The 21,282-nt window shown below is 32.3% G+C and overlaps 1 protein-coding gene and 1 long non-coding RNA gene across 3 annotated transcripts in view; both read left to right on the top strand.

Moving 5' to 3' along the window:
- The window catches only part of LOC127874082 (uncharacterized), a 244,947-nt gene that overhangs the window by 94,587 nt on the left and 129,078 nt on the right, over positions 1 to 21,282 (top strand). The window lies entirely within an intron of this gene.
- LOC127874083 (uncharacterized) lies at positions 16,982 to 19,756 on the top strand. The gene is made up of 3 exons (XR_008046614.1): positions 16,982 to 17,552; positions 18,809 to 18,998; positions 19,381 to 19,756. It is a non-coding gene; the product is annotated as an uncharacterized LOC127874083 (long non-coding RNA).

Here is a 21,282-nt window from a genome sequence, read left to right as displayed (position 1 = left end):
TCATTTTGCATTTCAAGCTAACGCAATATATGACAACTAAATGTCTTAGTGTACACGATTTAAAGCAAACATTTTTTAGAACACGCATGGATCAGGGTAAAAAACAATGTATTCGTATCTTCAAATAAATAATGCAATAGTGCCTTTAAAGTTCTATATGAATCGCTCTCATATTGCGACAATATCGCTTTGTTTCGTTTAAGGTTGTTCTCATTTACGCACCGGGTCTATGCAGTGATTATGTAACATCTTGGATTTTGAAGTACCTTTCAGTAGCATACCTGAAGTTATTGCTGCTTTTGCCTCCAACAGTTTTATCTTGGATCTTGCCAATTACCTGTCAGATGAGAGCCGCCATCACATGGTTACCAGTAATTATATTATCGTCATTATCAAACTGTGATAAATGAGGAATTATAAGAAATGAGGTTACGTGTACTCGATTTTAATTGAGGCTCTGTAAACGTTATCGATATTTTACATCATTAAAATGTTCAATAGGTGTCTCAAAATAAAAGGTTTGTAAACATGTAAATTGTGTTTGATAAACATTAATACAGTAACAATCAATAATAATATAAACATATAACACATTCGATTTATGCTTGAGTTTGGGTGTTATTTATATAAAGTGAAAATGATTTTATCTGTAGAAATTAAAGGGACCAAAAAAAGGTCAAATAACTTAATTTATCCTTCAGCCATTCGGATAGATGAATAAAAAACATTGAACGTCGTTAAATTAACAAATATGAGTTTTATAGTATATTGAATACATTATAATTCATGGACAGATCCCGTCTTTATAAGACCACCAGCTTATGATATTTTCACAAAGGCTTTAGCAGAATATTAAGCAATTGTTTTTTTTAATGAGAACCCTATGCTTTGTTTGCTATGTTTGCTGTGTATGACACAAAATTGACATTAACATCTGCATTTACCATCCCATAACAGAACAGCGCATCTTCTTGGAAAGCATTGGTACAGATTAATGAAATAAACATATATCTGTTTGTCTGCATAAGATTTGTAATGCGCACATCAAATGTCAAATCAATCGTTACATATTGATATATGGTTTGATGTCATTTTAATCTCAATGACAATACACAACGTCGTAAATTTAGGTCTTTTTTATTCGTTTAAATTAGCGGCAATTTTTTTTTAATTGAGTTCCGTTTACTTACTTTTCTAAATTCTAAAGACAATCAGTTCCAATAACTTATTACTCTATCATAAAAAGCGCAAAAATACGAAGATTTACAGTCATGGTATACGTTATTCAAACACCTGAGCGAAACCAATCAATGACATTCCGTTATCGGAAGATTGTATAACCTCCATGAAATTTAGATTGAATTGAGTTCATTATCTCTGAATAACTGCATCAACTAAAAGTCTTTGACATGAAATGACGGAATGGTCACATTCGTTGAGTATGACATTGATTCCTAGTGCAGGAATTGAATAGTCATTTTTAAAAGCCTTCCCAAATCTAAAAGACAATGATAGAAACAAAAGTATATTCGTTTAGAAAGAATGTTCATTTTAAAGGCTCACATTGACGCTGTAAACTTTAATGCCAGTCAACATTTCCTTTAATGACAGTTTTCACAACGCAATACAGCAACGAAGTGTTTCCATCAATTTTTTTCCCCGAATATATTAGTTGATTGTGGCACATAACTTTGTTTTCGCTTTGGAAGAATTAGCTAAAGGATTAATTTCGTTTCCGTTTCGGAAGGATAAGACATAAGCACGACATAAAACAAGTAAGGAAACCGTCAGACGTATGTAGACATTCAATAAGCTTAACGAGCGAATGTGATGATCTGAAATTGAAAGGTTCTCTTATTCCCCAAAGCGAAAAAATACGAATACTATATAATGTTGCTTTGCAGAAGAATCTTAATCTGATTCGGACGTTATGATAACACGGTTAAAGGTTTCATGTGAAAGTGTTGGTTTTATGTTTCAATATTCAAAATAGAAAGTATACAGGTATGAAGCAAATGTATTTTTAAAGCCTTGTTTTGACGATTATTTATAGGAAACATTAGATATTAAGGCAAATAGTTATTGGAAATATGTTCATTCTCAAATGATTCTTAAATCAAAAGACATAAAATGTTCCTTATTCGAAGATTTTAATTGATGACTACCCATTAATTATATTATGCTTGATGTAGGATTTTAAACCGCTTAGGATATATGCCATAGCCGTAGAAGATATTTCAGCGTATTTGATGACTTTAGATAAAATCAATCCACTTCAGATAGTCACAATCTGTAATCATATTCAATTATTTTTCCTCGGAATCTCCCCAGTTGCCGAGATTGAGTAATAATTTAGAAGGAAAACGGTCGCGCGTTTTAGTTACAAATGCCAGAGTATCCGTAGGCAGCTAAAACGTGTGAGCAAATGATGCCGATGTTTCAATATGTTTTAGGAAAGATGGTGTGCGATATCTCAATCAACTACTACCAAATTATTTACCAAAGACTTAATCCGTGAGGAAGAATCGTACCATTCGCAATTTTTACAAGTTTGTTTGTTTGCTTGGATATAAAAGTGTGTCCCGTGTGCAACAGTGGTGTTTTTGTATCGGATGGTATATGTTTATAAATTTATTAGGGTAAGCAGCGTAGTGATGTTTTCAACGACCCCGATTTTCATGAGAAAAGTTTCAAATTGAAGGAATTTATCAAAAGCAGTAATACTATTTTGTTTCAAAAGTCTAGCAAGCGTTTTGCGTCATGTACGAAATTCAATGACCAAAATATTTCTTAACGAATAACGCATATAAGACGTAATTGATTTTCTTAAATAAGGTTCATGAAGGTCAAGGTTTATTGTCCGAAAAAGTTTATTAAAGACGATTTTGGCGTTGATCATGGAATAAATGTGTCAATAACTATGAGTAGTCCTTAAATTGGGCGAGTAAACTTAATCTAAGCATCTGATATAACGTGTATACATATATTATATGACGTGAGATTTAAATCCATTCAATATTTTATTTACGTCGGGATGGTCATGGGTAAACAAGTCTTTTTTTCAGCATACTTACACATTTGCTGGACGGAATTAATTGATACCAAATGTCATATATATTTTATCACATACCTCTACAAAACTATAGATTTTGGAATTTCAGCTATGTTCCCATACACGGTTAAACTAACGTAATTTATGTAGAAGTCTTAATTTCAGTAAAACGCTTTGAGAGGTTGGTCAGTTAAATAATAATTAGAAAATTACCTCTTCAACTGATTCATATTACAAAGGTGCACGAAACAAATGTTAAAAATGCGTTTAGCCCACAAAACAAGATGTAACATGTGATATTATAATCGATTATACGGTCTTATACTTGTATACTTCCCATCAGAAACGCACAAGAAAAGTCCACTATACATGACACTCATCGTTGAATAATGTAGATAAAACAAATATGCAATGAACACTTGAGTTGAAGTGCGTACAATTATGAGGTGTTGTTCATTATGTCCTAAATACTTGCTCCGATAATTAATCCAAACTATACGCTTGAGTTATTTAACATTGTTCTTATGGCAGTTATTGGATATTTTGTTGACGCCTAGGTTAGAGTCGATTTAGTTTGTAATTCCATTGGTACAAAAACCGTAAAACCGAAAGTCCATCTGTCTATATAAATGTATTAATAAACTATAAACTAATATTTTAAACAACATTTGTTTTGTGTTTTTATTGCATACACTATCATTAAACCATTTTAAATGAGAATGTTAAAAATTGCGGGAGGAAAAAATTTATGAAATCTCCTTTGTGGTAACATAACAACTTTAAGACTTATAAACACTGGGAATAATTGTTTTTCATGCGTTTTTGCGGATACGAAATATAACAAAAACAGCTCGAGTGCTAATTAACACAGAATATAATAAACGTGTCAACATTTTTTTCTGCCTTTTGAGTTTGAGGCTTGGGAAATTGCGAGGATCATTACTTTTTTTTAGTTGAGGAATGGCTTTGTAAACTTCACAAGAAAATTCCGATACAAATGAATTTACGTCATTATCATGTATATGGTAACCAGATGCATGCCGATTCGACCATTGACCGTTTAAAATGGCTTTTTGCGCGCTATTTACTTTGTGAAATGACATCGCAATCATGAAATGACGACACTTGAGTGCACAAGTAGTGGAAATAAACATTACATTATGGTAAAATGCGTGAAAGGATATTTTAAAAAGGCCTTATTTTAAACGTGTTAACACCGGTTCGTCACACAATCCAGACACTTTATTGGAATGCATGTAAATGCCATCTTTGCATTACAGTAATATTACTCTTCATTACCAAGGGTGTTTACACATAAAAATTGTTGTACAATTATAGTATGAATGCAATAAATAATAACATTGCTATGCCATTACATAGTAATGCATCTTCTAACAGCATAGTTATGTTGTTAACGCTCCTACTCCTAATTTTATTTTGTTTGATATTAAAAAAATAATCTATAAACGAGTTTCACGAAACATTTAATTGTATCGCTTACAATTCAAGTACTTATACGTTTTGTAAAAATTAAATAACCTTCAAGCGAAGAATCAATACTATTTCGTTATACGAATAAAGTATCACTTCAATGATAGTTAGATTAAAATGATTTGTTGAACCCTTTAATATTGCATCAATGAAAAGTCAATGGCAAACGGTGACAGAATATAGACATTCGTTTTCGTCTGATATTGATTATCTGTTCAGGCCGTGGAAAGGAATTTTCAAAAGGCTTTCAGCACTCTAAGAGACTCTGATGTGAACATCATTTATTTCGCTGTGCCAGTCACTCGTTGAACGGTTGCAATGGTAACACAGTTGATTTGTAGCTGAAAAATTCAACATATCCTTTTACATTACATTTAATAAAAAGCAGTTGAGTGACAGCAAGGGTTACTTCACTGGCGTTTTGCAGTTTTTCAGATTCCTTTTCATCAACTTATTTTTCGTACGTTCGCCAGTTTCATCCAGAAATGTTAATTGTTGCGAAATTTCGTTTCCGTTTCGACAGGATTTCATAAAAGAACGCCCTGAATCAGTAACGGGATCGAACGAGACGTATGTAGAGACAGTTTCTAACAATTATCATGCTTAACAAGTCCATGTGACAGAAAATCTAGAAAGAAGAGTATTCATTTTAATTCGAAATCGATAAAATACATATTTTATATTTTTGCTTTTGCAAAATAATCTGAACCCTAACCGGTTATCATTCTACCAGGAGATTCATGTACATCTGGTACTTTAAATGCCACTTTCCTATATAAATATAGTATGTAATTATGCATTGAGATTTTAATGAAAATATGAGTGTTTCTTATTGCAAAAATAGATATATATATATACATACAACCATTCATAAATCACGCAATAATGCCAGATAATGCGGGGGAAAATAATTCTCTGAAATTGCCTACAAAAAATAGTATCACAGGTGGGAACGTAACAACTGAACGACTTATCAACATCGAATATCGTTTTTATATTTGCTAACGGGTATGAAATATATTGCAATAAAACAGCTCGAGTTTGAAATAACACAGAATATATTTATCGTGTCAACGTGTTTCATGCTGAATGATTTTGTGTTTTGGTATTGCAAGAAACATTACCTTTATTGAAGGAATGGCTTTGTAAACTTTCCAACAAATTTGAAAAACAAAAAGATTACCATCATAATCGTTTATGTGATTCCTTGGGAGCTTTTTCAATTTAAAGTGATCGTGTAGAAACCATCTGAATAGATTAGAACTTACACAAATTTATGTAATGCAGTTTTAAGTATTTCTTGGACCATTTTTTTGTAAGAATTGTCAATATGATGTAAGAGCGATTTCATAACGAAAATGTTTTGTTTCTTGTTTTCTAGTCATAACAAAAAAGTGAGTGAAAAGTTTGTTTAAGCGAATCACGATAAAATTACCTGATTGCCGATTCGATCATTGACGAGTTAACAGGCTAATAGCATGCCGTTAATTTTGTTAAATGACATCGCAATCATGAAATGACGACATGTCAGTGGACATATATTGGAAAGTTGTATTATAGTTTGGTAAAATGTGTACAAATATATATGAAATCAATCAATTAAACGATTTTACATCCGTTTGTCTAAAATAGTGGTTACATAATTCAGTCACTTTGTTTGAATGAATGTAAAAGCAATCTTTATATAATACTTACAAAGGATCTTTACACATTAAATAGCTGATTGTCCAACCATTATCTTAGATTGAGAATTATATACTCATGTTTGCAGTGCATTTAATGTATCGACAGGTGGTGAATACTGACATAACTTTGCAACAATAAAGCAATGCATTTTCTATAAAAGCATTCGTAAATGTGGTAAACGTTGCGGCTTTTTATTGTATTTTCAATTAAACATTTAGCTGTTTATGAGTTGCACGAAACCTATAATGATATCGCGTATATAGAGCATATTAATGTTATTAAAAGCACATGGACGTTAAAACATTAAATACCCTCAATGCAAACAAATACTATTTCGTTATCGAAAAAAAGTAAAACTGCCATGATAATAACTTTAAATGTGTTGTCTTTTTCTCCGAATGACTGCATAAAAAGTCAATTCGTGTTCGTCTTATATTTATTCCTTGTTCAGGTTGCGAAAATTTATTTTCAAAATGCTTTCAAATCATTCAGAGACAGTGATTTGAACATTGGCAAATATCGTTTTGCTACTATGTTGTCTTTAAAGGTAGCGATGATTACTAAATTGAATTGTAGCTGTATTGGCGAATGCCAGTCAAAATTTTCTTTCAATGATATTTCATAAAAAGCAGTTGAGCAACAGCACTGGCTGGAACACTTGTGTTTTCGACATTTTCAGTGTCGTGTTCATCAAGTTATTATCGAATGTAGAATCGCTCGGCTCCGCTCGACAGTTTCTTCCAGAAGTGTTAGTTCAGCAGAATTGCATTTTCGTTTAGGAAGGATAATATATAAGAACGACCTGAATGATTGAAGGAAACTTGAAATACATTTGTAGAGATATTTATTCATAGAGCTGAACTAGCCAAGGAGACAAATCATCTAAAAGCAGAATATTCATTTTGAACAAAAACTGAATTCGTATCGCATATGCTTGTTCTAGAGGATTTATCTTCATCTTACAATGTCAATGGCCGTAAAATTATTAGTTCGCTATGATAGTTACATCAAAATGGAATCTTAACAGATGTAAAACACGAGGTATAATTTTTGTCGTGTTTTTTACGGATTACTATTTTCTGATATGTCATAGGAAGTATCCAATACAAATGCGAATAATTGTAAAAATAATAAGTACCTCAATACCATTTGTTGTGAATGACCACTAATAACATGTAAGATTTGGGACATAATCGATGCGATAGCAATCCCACGGTCCTGGTTGATGCTGTGTGGCAAACGTGTATAATTGTTGATTATATTAGTTAATATGAAATAATCACCTCGTAAGGAACTGAACATTTTATTAAAGACACACTAATTTAAAGTGAGTTCACATTAGTTAAGTATCAAGTACAAATTGATGCTGGATAGTATTTGTCAATTAAGATAGTCGTAAGTTACAAGAAAGGTAGAACGCGATATTATAGGCAATTGAGATAGTCGTAAGTTACAAGTAATGTAGAACGCGATATTATAGGCGATTAAGATAGTCATAAGTTACAAGTATGATAGAACGTGATATTTCTGTGAAACAAAGTTAAACCATGTTCAGGAATTAATAAATTATATCGGTACAATATAATGAATGCACGAAATAGCACATTTATTTCTTCCATATTCTAGTACTGAGAAAAAAAACGGAACTGTATGTTGCGGTTTGGGGGTTTTCTAAAACATATATCATTATTATAATAGGCAACAACAAGATGGACTTGTGGATTACTTACAAACACTGACTAATTGATACAACAGTTTTTTTGCAGTCACCTAATCAGTAATACAAAGCACCAATTGCTTTCCGAATGGAAAAAAACGGGCGTAATTGATTCGCCGAACGAAGGTTAACCAGCTGTAGTCTTTCTATGTCAAAAAAGGTTTAATAATTTCTGTTCAAAAATTGCTAAAGGAATCAAGATATCAATAGATATGTGTACAGTCTTTCAAGTTAAAATATGTTCAATTAGTGTTTATGCGTTGCATTAGCGTATTATATACAGTGATCTCATAGCCCATGTGGACTTAATTAAATTTTGCATTTAACAGCTTATGTTCGATCGTTCTGAAAGCGAACTTTTCAGAACCATACTTAAATAATTAAGAGGTATAAAGTGTTTAAATACATGTACATGTCGCTGTATTTTAATCCATTAAGGCATCTCAATTAAAATCATTATACATTATTTTAAGAAAACGCTGGTATAAAAAAAAACACAGGAAATAATACACTTTTTAATAGTGAGTGTCGAGCTATGTTTTTATATTCAGCACATATCATCGTCATCTCTAATCGGTACAGTTTCTGTTTCGTTTGTGGCTTTCCTATAATTAAAAAATGACCTAAAATTCATTTTACATTTTATAGTACGTATAAAAAGATATGATCTGAAATAAGTTATCACTCCCTACTCTATTTTTATTTAGATTACGAAGGCTTATTGTAAACAAGCATTTAAAGAGCTAACTAACTAATGTACTGAACAAATTTTAACACATCTGATATTTACTGTTGTTGTGACCGGTCTATGTTTGTCGTCAACTTTTAACTCGTTACCATTATAAAGTTCAGATTCTTCTTCCACTCTTGATGAAACTCGGTATGAAATCTTATTGAAACGATATCTTCTTCGAATCTGGGTTCCATGTGCATAAATCATGTAACCAAATAAAATCATAGAAATCCCGTGTCACCAATCTACTAGCCTCATTTATGAATGAATCTTACATAAACTTCGTTTAAAATAAGGTCGCGAGGTCAAATCTTAAGTATTCTAGTTTTTGTCAATGTTAAGCTTATTTGTTTGGCTTTAAATAACAAGATACCATAACTAATCTGATAAACTATGGTATTTAATGACAGATCGCGTCAGATTCTAAATGGATAGCATGGACATAGAAAATGAAAACAATGAGTTTGTAGGAACCTGCAAACAGTTAATTGAGGAACCATTTCTTGTGCCAAGTGCACGCAAAGTTTTAATCGTTATTAAATGCAAAGCTCTAATCGTTATTTACTGTTCTATAAAGAGATGTGGCCTCTTTAAACTACCATTGACGTCTTTTACAAATGTATTGTTAAATGCAAATGCATGCGTTTATAGTCTCATTACGAAACTAGACTCTTCTTCAATCGACTTTGACATTTGCACCCCGATCACTGGGATGTAAGTCGTCCGTTAACCGAATGAACAGAAGGTCTTAATTTATATCAATGTACTATTGCCTGACAAAAACAATCAAGAATAGAAAAGTTACCAACCGGTTACATTTAATCTTGATATCTAAAGCAAGCAACACGCGTCGATTAGTAAGGACAGTTATAAAGGCAGTAATGGGAACTGAAGCAAAGTGAAGAAAATTGTGCGGGGAAAAATGCTGATTATAATACACAAAATGTTATGTCATGGACACATTTTTATCGCCAATGTTTTTGTCAAACAGAATTAATTTGGTAATTCAATTCCCGTTTACGTGATCTATGTATTACATTTGACAATCTCTGGTTATCAATTTGTGCAGTGTGCCAATGTGGTTGTGTGATTACGTTAAATAATGTAAGATTGAAGCCGGAAATTGTTCTAGCAATTAATAACCAAATAAGTTCAAACAGAAATTAACTTAATTTGAAAGTTAACCTTATTCATTTAGATTATATCCCTTATTCTAACACAACTAAGCGTTTTTGAATAAATTACATAGTTTTAAAAGTGCATTGCCTAATATAACAAAACAGAAATGTATGTATTAAATATAAGTATAACTTCTGGCAACACGTTTGCAAAAGAAAATCATCATAATTAAATGAATACAGAATGACTGTTCGGAGATGATTTTAAGAATAGGATTGAAGTATGATTGAAGATTCAAGTTCTCTAAACATTCAAGTTCTATAAAAGCAATAACATCTTCGACCATTTAACAGCTGTACTCGTCAGCAAATCGACCTTGCACCTTCAGTTATAAGAACCATAGGAACGCAGTTTGTAAAACGTTCCTGGAAATGATACATGCTTTTCTTAAATGGATGATTTGTTTACAATGCATTCCTGTCATTTAAAGTTTTTTGAAAGGCTTAACTGATGCAACCGTCAAGAAGCAGGCAATGTTCGATGCTATGTATCTGTTGCTTAAGTTGGCTTACATTTGAATACCTTGCATGAAGAATACAGGCACGTAATTTTACATAAATACTTATCACAGTCATCGTTAACACGGTTGATTAAGAAAAAAATAATCCTAGACTTAGAATTGTTATATTTGCCAATGATAATTTGATCAAGTAATCAGATAATAATTTACTTAGCGGAAATATTTCTACCATAACTGAATGTATTAGTCTTACGTCAGTATGTTTAAACAAAAGTGAGCTTTTAAAACAGGAATGACAAACTCTACACAAGGTGAGTCTAAGGCATATGTTGCCTAAACATTTCCGAGTTAGAATAGACACTAATGAGATGGAATGCACTCTGGCAGTTAGGTATGTTCAGTTAAGGATTGCGTGCGCATGTGAATCTGTAGAATTACTACGAAGGCTAGGACAACACAACACCAGTGTCTATTTGTAGTGGTTTCGATGGCGTGTTTCGAGCCGTTGAAATAACATTAGCCGGGCTTATGCATATGTTTATTAATGGATTGATCCGCATATTACAGTTTTGTTAATTTTGAAATGCACATTTAGGACATGTGTTTCATTATTTTTTGTTTTTATAAAGGTTTAGATTGTAAAATACGTATACCGTTCTTTGCAATATTTAACTCGATTACTTAAATTTAATGACCGAGCATCAATGTGTTGAGGACTCTAAATGGATATCTTTCATATTTCTACGACTTATCAAATTTGGTTTCTTCTGGTAAAGCTATATTATCAAGTCGACAGTACATTCAGAGCAGCGACTATATAATACTCAATGTAAACAATTGCACGTTAAATTACGGTACTTTTTGTTTTAAGTACATTTAAAATATGTATTCATCTGATATTGATGTAACTCACGCACATTTCAAATCGTAAGTTAATTTTACTTTAAAACACAACTATATTTTTTAATTAGCCGGTATATACGTTGTCATATAATTGCATATTGACATTATGCTTCCACAAACAAACGAGCCTCGCTCTGGGATGAATGGGCTTGATGAATGTGCGTTTAGTGTCATCCTGCGATTCTTTCCTCTTAAACTCGATTTTCGCTAGCCAAATATATCTAAACGAAAAATACCATACACGGAATATGTCGTCCCTATTTGGCATGTGCATACTCAATTTTTGGACGTCATATACGTTATTTAAAAGAGAAAGAGTTGGTTTACGAACGAACTTTATCTTACGAAATTGCTTTTCGGAACTAAGTTTAATTAACTTCCAGGTTGTCAATTAATATGAGTAGTCGTTAAAGTGGGCCTGTATGCTAAATCGAGAAGCGTCTTATATAGATATATAGTATCTGAAAAGTTTGAATTGTGAACGAGTTGACAAAACATGTTATGGTATCGCTAATATTTATAGTACTTATTTGTGTTATAAAACACTGATTAACCTGCAGGTAACAAATCGATACTAATCCGTTATCAAAATGAAGTCTCAATTCCATAAAACATAGATTAAAAACTCCGTGTTCTCTTAATAATGGCATCCATGAAAAGTAAATAGAATAAATGACGAAATTAACACATTCGTTTGCGTTTGGTAATGAAATCAATTTTCTAAGGCCTTTCAACAATCTCAGAGATTGTGATGTAAACAGTAGTAAAAAATCTCTTTGCTTGTATGTTCATTTGAAAGTAACGATGATTACACAATGGAATTGTAGCTGTAAAGGAGAATGTCATGCAAAAGGTCCTTTCAAATGCATTTCATGAAAAGCAATTTAGCAACCACACGTTTTCAGTGTCGTGTTCAAAAAGTTATTGATCAGATATGTAATCGTCAGATTTCGTTCGACAGTTTCTTCCAAAATATAAGTGTACCAGAATTTCGTTTTCGTTTTAGAAGGATTAACAATGAGGACGACCTGAATTATTAAAGAAAACTTTTGAGACGTATGAAGAAACAGTTATTGAAATGAATCAATCCAAACGAGCTAATGTGACAGATACTCTAAATATTTGCGTATTTATTGCTTTTCCAAAGTGGCATATGCGTTTTAAGTAAGTTTTGCCTTTGCCTTTGCATTAGAAAATTAACCATAATTAGATATGACTTAAACAGAGGATTGATCCGCATCTAATAATAAGAATGTCATTAAAAATGTTAATTTGCTTTGTCTGTTTTCACAAAATGGACTCTTAACAGATGTGAACGATAAGTATAAGATATGTCGTGTTAATGTCAATCAACCAGCTGTTGATTTGAAAAAGGAAATTTTAAATACAAATGCGAATACGTTTTAAAATTACAAGTACCTACATTATAATATGCATAATACTTAAATTATTTAAACATTTACTATCATAGAGAGAATACGATTTAAGGGACAAGTCTGCTTTCATGCGCGATTTTAAAAGCACATCTTTAGTTTTTTTTATATACGTTCGAAAACAACATTTGGGTTAATATGAAATAGACTACACAGGCATATCTGGGAAGTCATTTAAAGCACATGCATTAAACCCCTTTTCATAGAGCAAGACCAATACTCAAAGCTAGTAGTTATAATATCATTTATATATTAAGTTTTAAGAGGTTAAAGACCTGCCTTGTGTTGATTATGCGAGAATGCATTTAAAACTTGTATAATAAATAATGTATAACAAACGTGTTGAACACAGATTACATTCTGACTATACATGTATACAGTTCTTGATTAACGTTTTGAACAAAGATTTCGTTCTAAGTATACACCTATACAATTGTAAGTTAACGTTCTGAACAGGGATAAAGTAATGACAATTTAGAGTGAGAAGTTAAAAGTTTAAACGAAGATAACTTGCTGTATCGAATGCTTTGTGGTAATGAATCAATACAGAAAGTAATTTTTACTTTATGTGTGTCATCGAACTTTAGGTTGTTTAAAACCAGTCGGCTTAATCTGTTGACAGTGGACAAAGTGTAAACCTTATGAAAGATTAATACATAGTATGATTTAGTTTTATTGTTTGAATCAAATTCAATATTGTAAGAAGGAACCGAAGTAAACTTAAGATTCCATATACGATGTATTGATCACTACGTTTGAAAACTATGTTCTTAACACATATCATTGATATAAAACGTTCGTTTGTGTCGGACAATTATTAACAAAGCCGTAATGCGGACTGTTTAGTCAATATAATATGATATCATTCCGTCGTTATTGAAGTGTTTCGCAAACGCAATAATGCAGAGTAATCCTTCAAATCTGACGTTGCCTTTTTGAATTATCGGTCTTCCATCACGACCAATGCCTCAACAAAAGATATATGCGTTATGCATGTTTCATATTTGCTTCCAGAATTGAATTATGATCGCTTTCATTTCCAGTTCTTTCAAAATACCGATGACGACTGTGTTTACGTCTACTACACACTTGTTCATTCCTAAATAAGTTTCCGTCCATAATATGCATTTATTAACATTTTGTTGTCTTAAATAAGGTGTATATGATTTTTACTAAGGATTAGCACGGAGCAATTGTGATTAGCTGTTTAAGTATAAACTCGCTTGTCTTTATTTAATGTCATACTTGCAAAGGTTTTCTTTTCTAAAATCCTAAAAAGTATTCTTTAACAATTTTAATATTCAATATTGAGGACATTGACACTGTTCAGGTGTGGATATGGTTACCTGTGTGTGTAGCGTACACCGGTCTAGTATCGCCAATTGTTTAAAATCCACACGTCGGGGGAAACCAGTAAAACGGCAACGGACGTAGGCAGTGACTTAAACGATATGAATAAGATACAGACATCTGCGATATCATACTAATGCCAGCTATGTACGAATGCCTTTGTGTTCATTCATATGTTTGGCAGGTATGGCACGTTTCACGTATATCATTAGGAATCGTACTAACAAACGTAATTAAGGGTATAGCAATAGTGATCACAATTAACCGCCTTCGTTCATATGGTATAATGCGCATTGGTATAAACTCTAAATAATCTGGATGGATAAAACAACCATTGCTGCACGTAATGTTTTCCTAATACATCTAGATGTAACACCTTGTTATTCATTCGTTGGGCGATTTAGTAATTTACTATACTGTTGCGAGTAGCGTTACACAGGATGCTTGTATCATAGTATACAATGCAAATTTAAGAGGTTTGCCAAACTATTCGAAAGGATTCCATTTGAACAAAGATGATTGTGTTACTATGCCGTACAATTTCGGTTTAAATTTGCCTATATACACAAAATGTTTACAAAAACATAGATACTTGAAAAGATTAGTTTCCCTTGATTCCAATCGAAACATTACTAGATATTCTTTTGAACGTTAGGATTCAGTCTAATAGACCGTTAAATAAACTAAATAATTGAAAACAGTTTCAAAATACACACCAAATTAAAAACAATATTGGCTGGAGTCATTTTGTATTTCAAGCAAACGCAATATATGACAACTCAATGTCTTGGTGTACACAATTGAAAGCAAACATATTTTAGAACACGCATGGATCAGTGTAAAAACGATGTATTTGTATCTACAAATTAATTATTACAGCAGTGCCTTTTAAGTTCTATATGAATAGCTCTTTTATTGCGACAATATCGCTTTGTTTCGTTTAAGGTTGTGCTCATTTACGCACCGGGTCTATGCAGTGGTTATGTAACATCTTAGATATTGAAGTACCTTTCAGAAGTTTACCTGAAGTTATTGCTGTTTTTTCCTCCAACAGTTTTATCTTGTATCTTGCCAATTACCTGTCAGATGAGAGCCGCCATCACATGGTTACCAGTAATTATATTATCGTCATTATCAAACTGTGATAAATGAGGAATAATGCGAAATGAGGTTACGTGTACTCGATTTTAATTGAGGCTCTGTAAACGTAAACGAGATTTTACATCATTAAAATGTTCAATATTTGGCTCATAAATAGAAGGTATACATGAAAGTTGTGTTTGATAAACATTAATACAGTGATTATCAATAATAATGATATAAACATATCACACATAAGATTTATACTTGTGTTTGGGTGTTTTTTTATATAAAGTGAAAATGATGCCCTTTGAGAAAATAAAAGGACCAGAGTAAGCTAAAAAAACTTAATATATCTTACAGCCATTCGGATAGGACGATAAAAACATTTAACGTCGTTAAATGTACAAATATGGGGTTTATAGTAAATTGAATAGATTATAATTCATGGCAAGATCCCGTCTTTATAAGACCAGCTTATGATGTTTTCACAAATCCTGTAGCAGAATATTAAGCAATTGTTTTGAGAATGAGAACCATCTGCTTTTGTGTGCTGTGTATGACAAAAAAATGGACATTTACATTTGCATTTACAGTCACATAACATAACAACGCATCTTCTTGGAAAGAATTGGTACAGATTCATGAAAAAAAACATAGATCTGTTTCAAATATACCTTATTCTTAACTCAACGTATCACTTTGTACAAATCAGTAAGAATTGAAATGCGCACTTCAAATGTTAAATAAATCATTACATATTGATATATACTTTGATGTCATTTTGATCTCAATGAAAATACACAACGTCGTATATTTAGGTATCTTTTATTCGTTTAAATTAGCGACAAACAGCAATGGAGATCCGCTTACTGACTTTTCTTAATTCTAAAGACAATCAGTTCCAATAACTCTAACACTTCAGTTTATTTCATAAAAAGCGAAACACTACGAAGATTTACAGTCATGAAATAAGTTATTTAAACACCTGAGCGCACCAATCGATGGCATTCCGTTATCGGTAGAAAGTATCACCTACATGAACTTTAGATTGAATTGAGTTCCTTAACTTCTGCATTAATGAACAGTCTTTGGCATGAAATGACGGAATGGACAAATTCGTTGAGTATGACATCGATTCCTAGTGCAGGAATTGAATAGACATTTTCAAGAGCCTTTTAACAATCTAAAGGCAGTGATATAAACAGAAGTATATTCGCTTAGTAAGAATGTTCATTCTAAAGGCTCATATTGCAGCTGTTAACTGTAATGCAAGTCAACATTTCCTTTTATAACAGTTTGCACAATGGAATTAAGCAAAGGCGTGAGTTGTGTCAATCGATTTTTCGAATATTTCAGTGTCACATTATTTTGTTTTCGCTTTGGGAGAATTAGCTTTGGGATGAATTTCGTTTCCATTTCGGAAGGATAAGACATGAGAACGACATATAGAGAATATATGGTTGGTGACTTTTGATATCATGTGATATAAGACGAGTCTGATATGGCGTAGGAAAAGGCGAGGCTTGCCGAGCCTTTTCACACGCCATATCGGACGAGTCTTATATCACATGATATCAAAAGTCACCAACCATATATTCTATTTATTATGCCACATTTTAAAGTAAATAAGAAAATATTCACAAAACAAACAAAAACAAACAACCGCTAAATTCATTGATAAATATGCAAATTAGTAGCAACCTGATTACATCCGCTAGCGTCTATGCATATATATTTACACATAAAAAAATAGTTCGAAAGTAAGCAACAATCAATCAAATTTAAACGCACATAATACAAAAACTAAAGCGAGAAATCGAAACTTAAAAGATCAATTTCTGCACTAAAAACACAATACCAATATTTTTTTACAATAGAAATCTAACACATTCGACATGTACTTCCAAGAGTACACACCAACCGCTATTTTCAAAGCGAATGTGTAGAGTGAAAATTTCAAACAATAAATACAATAATCAAATGGAACGGGATTTTAACGTAGTGTGCAATTTGGAAGTGATAAGAGTGATTTATTTTTCAACTTGTCCATCTCCGTAATATACGTTTAGTTGTGAGATGTTCACAGTTTTCCCCAAAAAACAGGCCTTCACGTGCGAAATCAAAGTGGGTGGAGAACGTGTATTTCGAGTCGCTGGAACTTCATAATGAAGCTGCTTTTGTGCAATATTCAGCGACGTTACCAGCTGTGTGTTAGACGAAACGAAAATGCTTTGGTTTTGCACCGTGTTTTGAGACTGTCAGGGTGACATGATGGATTAATTGCTGTTTGACTGACAATAAATGAACATGTTTGTGTTTGGAGATAGCCAAGGTTAATATCTTCACAATTGGGAAATCCCAACATGAGTTGACTGCCAGTTTGACCACTGATCTACATAATATCAGTGGGAGAGCATGCTGAATGCCGCAGCTTCTGCACCATATGTTTCCTGTCCGAATAGTTGGTAAGTTTCATTGTTATGTATGCATGCTTAAACACACATGTTTCATTATTTGTGCCATTTTTTTACACCCATTCTCATGCTGATGAACCAATGATCAGTGCCAGTTGTTCTACTGTCGCGAACTGTTTATTCAAAATTGTGGAAAAATGAGTTGCGCACTGTTCGAAATTGTGAAAAAATGAGACACGCACTGTACCAAAATTTGAAAAAATGAGTCGCGCACTGTTCAAAATTGTGGGAAACATTAGTTGCCCACTGCCACTGTTCATTATGATTTCAAAATTGTGGAAAAATGAGTCGCACACTTTTCATAAATTAAATTTTGAAAAAATGAGGCACACGCTGTACAAAATTTGTAAAATGAGTTGCTCACTGTTCAAATTTTTGCAAAAAAATAAGCATGCACTGTTCATTCAAAATTGTGGAAAAATGAGTTGCGCACTGTTCAAAATTGTGAAAAAATCATGTCACGCGCTGTACAAAATTTGGAATAATCATTTGCGCACTGTTCAAAAATGGGGGACAATTTTGTGGGGCACTGTTCATTCAAGATTACAAAAAAATAAGTCACAAACTCTTCAAATTGTGAAAACACGTGAGTTGCGCATTGTTCAAAATTTGTAAAAATGAGTCGCGCACTGTTCAAAATTTGGAAAAAAAAGGAGTCGCGCACTGTTTATTCAACATGGTGGAAAAATGAGTCGCGCACTGTTCACAATTTTAAAAAATGAGTTGCACACTGTTCAAAATTGTGAAAAAATTGAGTCACGCACTGTTCATAAAAAAATTCACTGTTGAAAACTGTGAACAAATGAGTTGCGTGCTGTGCAACTTTTTTGAAAACATGTGTCGAAAACTGTTCAAAATTGTGTCGCCCACAGATCAACATTGTGACAAAATGAGTTGCAAACTTTTTTTAAATTGTGAAAATTTGAGTCCCGAACTTCTTTAAATTGTGAAAATTTTAGTCGCAAATTTCTCAAATAAGAAAACAAACACATATTCCCTTAATAAGCAAAAATAGCCCCGAGTCCATAATAAAAATATTTTAAGTTAAAAGAAATTCTTAATTATTTTAATATAAAGTGGAGTTTATACATTTTCATTTTGTATTAATAATATTGTGTCTATTAAAGTTGTAATTTGTTCAAGTTGTGCCATAAAAATGTTATTAAAACACTCTATTTTGAAATGTTATCTCCTGTTGGATTTGTTTTATTTTATTATAATATGAAATGTTTTTCTTTTAATGGCAGAAAGTTGCGACCACACATTCCATGGGTGATGATATCTACCAAAATTCTTGGCGGCACAGTTCTACCCTCGTCAGTTGCACTTGTCCGAGTCTTTCTCTGCCTCTCAACCAACTCGAGATATTCCCCCCCCCCCCCCAACTGCATCCCGGCACAGCTTCACATCAACCCATCTAATTAATTTGTCGGAAAGGTAATACTTTTTTGTCGACAAATTTATTTTTGAGAGTATTTATGTAATTGTTTTATCTGAACATGTTATAAATCTATATGTCACTATATTTATAAAGTTTCAATTTTAATACAAATTATATATCTGGATTTTTATTTTTAACCCTTTGCATGCTGGAAAATTTGTCGTCTGCTAAAATGTCGTCTGCTGAATTTGTAAAATAAGCATTTTCTTCATTTTTTTCAAAGATAACTATCAGAATAGCAAAGTTTGGATCATCTGGATCCAAACTGTTTGCAAAGGACTTCAAAATTCGGTTCCAGCACTTAAAGGGTTAAAGCAGTTATGCAATGAATGTTTGATGATGTTTTTTCTTCTAAAGGAATCTTTATTTTATTTTCAGGTTGACCACACAAATTTCCTGTTTGGTTGTGGAGATAGAATCTTTTTTTTTTGTGAAAGTTTGATTTCAGACACTTAAAAATTGAAATTGTCATGTATTATTAGGCATGGCAGGCATTAGCAAAACATCTCAATCAAGTATTAATTATTTTACTTTGTCAATGTTAATTCATTGTGTATGCTATTCACCTGTTTGCCTTGCTTTTTATAAGAATGACACAAAAAAGGAAAGCATTTGTAAAGTATTAGTTAATTTTTTTTTATATAATCTTAGACGAGATGTTTAGTGAATATTTGTCATAAATTCTTCTTTAACTTGATCAAATCTGTCATATTTTATTTAAAACGTGTTAAGTATATTTGTGTTACGTTTTAAATGTTTATCATGACTGTTTTAAATTGTGTTCATCTGCCGCCAATGAATGGTAGGCTAGCGGTGCACATTTGTATTTGTTTAATTTTTTTCCATTGATTAATGCTCATTTAATTTATATTTCCCTATAGATATATACTTAATAAAGTGTTAGTTTTGTTTAAAAAACAACTTATTGTTTATTAATGTTCTAACTTCTGAATAAAATATGAATCGCTGTTTGTTTCCATTTAAATCAAAGAAGCGACATACCACGCCTACAAAAAAGTAGTTCTCAGAATGGGCGGGGCTAAAACATGGAACGCTAAAAAAAATCATTGAGTAAACCAAATATGGGCGGAGTTTTAAAACGGATATTGATGGGCGGAGCTTAAAACTGTTATCGGATGGGTATCCGATAACACTTTAAAATATCATGTCAGCGTCTCCAACGTAAATGCGCTGTCGTGGCATAATAAAAGACATAAGCACGACATAAAACAAGTAAGGAATCGCGCCAGACGTATGTTGACATTCAATAAGCTTAACTAGCAAATGTGATGATCAAAAATTGAAAGGTTCTCTTTTTTCTCCAAAGCGGTAAAATACAAATACTTTAAACTGTTACTTTGCAGAAGAATCTTAATCTGAATCGGATGTTATGTTAACTAGGTTAAAGGTTTCATGTGCAAATGTTGGTTTTATGTTTCAATATTCACAAAATAGAATGTATACAGGTATGAAGAAAATGTATTTTAAAAGCGTGTTTTTGATGATTGTTTATAGGAAACTTTAGATAGAAAGGCAACTAGTTATTGGAAATATGTTCAATCTCAAATGATAGAATTCAAAGCAAAACCTGCATTTATTCGAAATTAAAGCAAAAGACATAAAATTTGCCTTATTCGAAGATTTTAATTGATAACTACCCATTAATTATATTATGCTTGATGAAGGATTTTAAACCGCTTAGAAAATATGCCATAGCCGCAGAAGATATTTCAGCGTATTTGATGACTTAAGATAAAATCAATCCACTTCAGATAGCCATAATCTGTAATCATATTCAATTATTTTTCCTCGGAATCTCCCCAGTTGCCGAGATTGAGTAATAATTTAGAAGGAAAACGGTCGAGCGTTTTTAGTTACAAATGCCAGAGTATCCATAGGCATCTAAAAAGTGTGAGCCAATGATGCCGATGTTTCAATATGTTTTAGGAAAGATGGTGTGCGATATCTCAATCAACTACTACCAAATTATTTAGCAAAGACTTAATCCGTGAGGAGGAATCGTACCTTTCGAAAGTTTTCGCGCACTTTTTTACAAGTTTTTTTTTGCTTGGATATAAGTGTGTCCCGTGTGCAACAGTGATGTTTTTGTATTAGATGGTATATGTTTATAAATTTAATAGGGTAAGCAGCGTAGTGATGTTATCAACGACTCCAAGTTTCATGGGAAAAACGTTCAAATTGAAGGATATTTATTGATTGCAGTGTTACTTTATGGTTTCAAATGTAAAGCAAGCGTTTTTCGTCATCTACGAAATTCAA

The sequence above is a fragment of the Dreissena polymorpha genome, chromosome 3 (genome assembly GCF_020536995.1).
Source record: "Dreissena polymorpha isolate Duluth1 chromosome 3, UMN_Dpol_1.0, whole genome shotgun sequence".
Taxonomy (NCBI): domain Eukaryota; kingdom Metazoa; phylum Mollusca; class Bivalvia; order Myida; family Dreissenidae; genus Dreissena; species Dreissena polymorpha.
This window is presented reverse-complemented; position numbering and strand designations above follow the sequence as displayed.